Source organism: Acinonyx jubatus, chromosome B4, assembly GCF_027475565.1.
Source record: "Acinonyx jubatus isolate Ajub_Pintada_27869175 chromosome B4, VMU_Ajub_asm_v1.0, whole genome shotgun sequence".
In the NCBI taxonomy this organism is placed as follows: domain Eukaryota; kingdom Metazoa; phylum Chordata; class Mammalia; order Carnivora; family Felidae; genus Acinonyx; species Acinonyx jubatus.
This window is the reverse complement of record NC_069387.1, coordinates 77,078,912-77,083,731: the sequence shown is the minus strand read 5'-3', so window position 1 is coordinate 77,083,731 and position 4,820 is coordinate 77,078,912. Positions and strand designations below refer to the sequence as shown.

The 4,820-nt window shown below is 50.9% G+C and overlaps 1 pseudogene; it reads left to right on the top strand.

Annotated features, from left to right (window-relative positions):
* Positions 1 to 3,316: 3,316 nt before the first annotated feature.
* LOC113593072 (putative methyltransferase-like protein 7A) lies at positions 3,317 to 4,127 on the top strand (annotated as a pseudogene).
* The last annotated feature ends 693 nt before the right edge of the window (positions 4,128 to 4,820 follow it).

Sequence of the window (4,820 nt, the reverse complement as noted above, 5' to 3'; positions counted from 1 at the left end):
CTGGCTTCCCACCGAGCCTCTGGAGAGCTAGGAACCAGCAAGTGGTTTGGCTGCACTAAACCCGCGGAGGGTGGGGGACACTGTGGTGCTGCAGCTCCCCCCCTCTGCCCCGCAGGAGGAATGAGCTGCTCTTCTCCACGGAGGCTGAGGCGGAGGCGGGGCTCCTGGCTGCACTTTCAGAGCCATTGCTCACCGTCCATCCCCTGGAAACACAGCCTCTGATTCCTAAAGAAGAAAAAAAGGCATGATCGGTTTTCATTAGCTTGGAATGCAAATGTTTGCGATCGTAACAACAACAACAACAAAAAACATTTATCATGCCTGCACGGAATGTAATACTTTTTTTTTTTTTAATCAAATACCGAAAGGCAAGAAAGCAACATAAATGACAGCCAACAGGCTACTTTCCTGACTATGTGAACCTGTAAAAAAAAAAAAAGCCAACGCAGCAGGAAAGTGGGTAACAGACGCACATAATATGAGCTGGCAGTGTGCACAGGATACTTAATCTACAGGTGCCTGGCGCTGTCCTAAGCACACAGCATCTGTTCACCCTTGAAGTTCTCACAACAGCTCCTCAGCCCAATGTCATCGTCCCCATTTTAAGAGAGGGGACAGAAGCACAACAAGTTTAAGAAAATGGGTCAAGGTCACACAGCTAAGATGTCGAAAATCCAGGATCTGAACTCTGGCAGTTGAACCACTAGATTACTTACAAAGGAAAGAAAGAAAGAAAGGGAGAAAGAAAGAAAGAAAGAAAGAAAGAAAGAAAGAAAGAAAGAAAGAAAGAAAGAGAAGGGAGGAAGGAAGGAAGGAAGGAAGGAAGGAAGGAAGGAAGGAAGGAAATGGAAGGAAGGAAGGAAGGAAGGAAGGAAGGAAGGAAGGAAGGAAGGGGAGGGGAAGGGAGGGGAGGGGAAGGGAAGGGAAGGGAAGGGAAGGGAAGGGAAGGGAAGGGAAGGGAAGGGAAGGGAAGGAAGAAAATAGCAAATATGAAAAACAAAATGCTCCACCTCACTCAGATTAAAGAAATACAGTAAGAATAACATACGGAAAGTCACATGCCCCCGTCACATTGTCAGGCTGCAAAGCTTGGTAACGGTGATGGCGAGCATGTGGCCTTATCTCTCGTTCATGGGATCACCCACTGGCGCATCCTCTTTGGAGGGCAAGTCGGCATAGCTCTCAAAGTTAAAGCCGTTTGCGCTTACCTCAGTCAACAAAACAAATAAAATGAGTACACTTGTCCTTGACCAAGTACACCCACCGCCAAGAATTTACCCTACAGATGCTCTCACCAAAAGTGCACACACGTGGTCTCTGCTGCCCTGGGTTTCCATCAGCGAAAAACAGGCAACAACACAAATGCCCATTAGTGGGAAGAGATTCGGTGGGTTAAGCTGTGTACATTCAAAGGGTGCTATTTACTGGGAAAAAAATCCTTTCTATGCTGATTGAGCTTTTGCCTTTCTATATTGGTGGCACAGATCACTGCAGTTTTTTAAAACCCAAGAGGCTCATGCTGTCCAGCTACACCACGTCTACCCCCTCCCCTGTGGCTGGCCCCTGCTGTCCCCACAGTCACCTCCTGACCTCCTGGCCACTCTCTCACACTCACCAGGGACTCTGACACCTGGCTCCCGGGGCTCCTCTCCAGCCTGGCACCCCCACTCTCCAGGTAATAACCTGCCCAGCATCTCACCCTGACCGTTCCTTAAGTCCTCAATTCCAGTGATGTTCCCATCCAAACTTTTCCTCTTGTCTCTGCCCGTGGCCACGCTCTAGACCCTAAACTGCTCCATCTCTTGGAGAGTCTGCCCTCACGCTACGGGACTGATCATAATTATCTCACTCAGCAGCTGGGTTCTTCAGCCTCTCCAGCATCCCCAGGCCTGAACCCCATTCTTGTTTTCTCCCCACCCACTACCCTCCTTGAGACTTTCTGTCCAGGTTGGACCTCTCAGACCCCTCAGTCTCTGAGGCCTGACTCTGTTCAGCCTCCTCCACCTGAACCCCCAGCCCGGCTCAGCCCCGCTCACCCGAAACGCTGAATCCTGCTTGAGTTCCAAACTGTAGAGCATCTGTGAAGACCATACCATCAAGATGTGGTGTCACCACCAACTCACAGTCCCCAGGCTCAGCCACATCCTCTCTACTACTGGGCCCCTCTCTCTGCTTTGGGTCAACAAGCTTTTCCAGTCCTCCTAGTTGCTATGGCAAAGCTTCTCCACTCTCTTCCTGTCCTCCCCCCTCCCCCCTTATCTTCAACAAAGTAACGTAGCATTCTTCTTCACTGAGAAAATCAGGCCATCTGGTAAAAACCTCTTACCTTCACTCCTCTGCCCAAACTTACCTCCCCACCCACCTTTTTCTTCCTCCCCCCAGGCTCTGAGGACAGACAGTCTCTCCACCAGGACACCAGCCTCTCTCACCTCCTCAGTAGAGCATTCTATTCTTTGGTCACCACTTCTTAATACTGTCACCCTCTCATTCTCCTCTCCCTCTGCCTGCCTTTCCATCTGTCTGCATGCACTTCAGTGGGGTTGTGGGGGCAGAAGACAGGTGTCAGCAGGCTGCAGTTTGAATGGGGCGAGGGAGTGGGAACAGTAAGTACCCATTACAATGTCTCACGCAGTTTGACAGTAAGAGAAAGTAAGGGGGGGGGGGGGTTGGCTTGCATGGAAAGCGAGGTAAAGGAAAGGATTCCCATGGGATGGAAAGACTTGATGGTGCAGGTTGGTGGGGGGAAAGGAGAGAGACCATAAGGAGAGATGTTAAAGATGGGGGGGGGGGGCGGTAGCTAATTAATTAGGGTTTTGGCTTTAATGGATGGGGCCAGCCTGGCTCAGAGGAGAAACACCTCTGTATGGCAGGAAGGAGCTAAGGATGGGCAAGGATATGGATAGATACTCAGAGGTGGGCAGAGGAGGCTAGTCCAGAGAAGTTTCTACAGACGATGAGAATGGCTATTTCTGCCTCCAGGGGTGACAAAAACAACATTTTGTGAGGTCGTTCTGTCCCAATCCTCTCCACACGATCACCCTATGCATGTACTCTCTCTGGTCTCCGTCAGAAGTTACTCCCCTAAAAGAGATCAGCGGTCTTAGTGGAAACCACACAACACCAGTGTGGCCCTCTGGTTTCGCTTGGACTGTCGTTTCCCAGCTGCACAACCTTGTAGTTCACCTCTGTGGGGCTCAGCTGCTTCTTCTATAAGATGGGAAGTGAATAGTGCCTGTCTCGTGGGTTCTTTTAAGCAGTGAAGAAGAGAGTGTTAGAAAACGTACTTAAAGACTCGGTGTATGCGAGTTGTTGCTGATGTTGAAGTTATTGTGACAGATGGCCGTTGCCATGCTCTTGGAGATTCCTATCCTCTCTTTTCTGGTAGGAGCCCCAGAACATTAGGACTTGAGACACCCCCTCTCTGGGTTTATCCCTCATTTGCTAACTCTGTGCTACTGGGGGTGTCTGCAGGGTCTTACGTTACCCATGGTGGTGCCACTGCCCCCACCCTGCGCTCCTCCTCCATCCCCGGGGTTTGTGCTCTCTTTCCTGCACACCAGGAGTCCTCAGCCACCTTCTCTCTCAGGCTGTTGCATCCTGGTACATCTATTTCCCATGTTCCTGCTGAACCTTCTGGGCTTGTGGAACCAGATATGCAAAGAAATGGTTCCCCTACTTCTCGCGGAGGTTCACCGTGATGTACAATGAACAGATGGCAAGCAAGAAGCGCGAGCTCTTCAGCAACCTGCCCGAGTTTGCGGACCCCTCCGGGAAGCTCTCTCTGCTGGAAGTGGGCTGCGGCACCGGGGCCAACTTCAAGTTCTACCCGGCTGGATGCAGGGTGACTTGTATCGACCCCAACCCCAACTTTGAGAAGTTCTTGATCAAGAGCGTCGCCGAGAACCGACACCTGCAGTTCGAGCGCTTCGTGGTGGCTGCGGGGGAGAACATGCAGCAGGTGGCCGATGGCTCCGTGGATGTGGTGGTCTGCACCCTGGTCCTGTGCTCCGTGCAGAACCAGGAGCAGATCCTCCAGGAGGTGTGCCGAGTGCTGAGGCCGGTGAGTGAGGAGGAGGTGGAGGAGAGCCATCTTCACTGAGAGCAAGGCTGGATACCTATGGGCTTCAGGCACAGCTCCCACTGAGGGTGACCTTAGGCAAGTCCCTTCACTCATTCATTTATTCACCTACTTTTTTTTTAACGTTTATTTATTTTTGAGACACAGAGACAGACACAGAGAGAGCAGCAGAAGGGCAGAGAGAAAGGGAGACAAGAATCTGAAGCAGACTCCAGGCTCTGAGCCATCAGCACAGAGCCCTATGCAGGGCTGGAACCCACGAACCGCAAGCTCATGACCTGAGCCAAAGTAGGATGCTTAACCAACTGAGCCACGCATTTATTCACTTATTTATTCAACAAACATTTGGAGAATGTTGACTATGTGCAGCAACCCAGTATTTCTGGAGTGATCGATTCATCTCAGAGAGGTCAAACGACTTGCACAAAGGCACATAGCTCACAGAAATGGCAGAGACACAACTAAACTTCAGGCACATTAACCTCTAGGTTAAGAACTAGGCCAGAGAGCTTCTCCCCGTGCCACTGCTCTGGTGTCTTCCAAGTCCTATCATGGAGTTCGGTCTTCTAAAGATGAGAACAATGAACCCCCCACAGGGCATGCCAGAACATAGCCCTTCTCCAACAAAGGAGAACTTGCAAGGACGCAGATAGCTATCTTTATTTATGGAGCATGTTTGGTTTCTCCTTTGGGGCCTCGGGAGTTATCTGCATACCATGGCCTAGCCTTTTTTCTGGTCAGT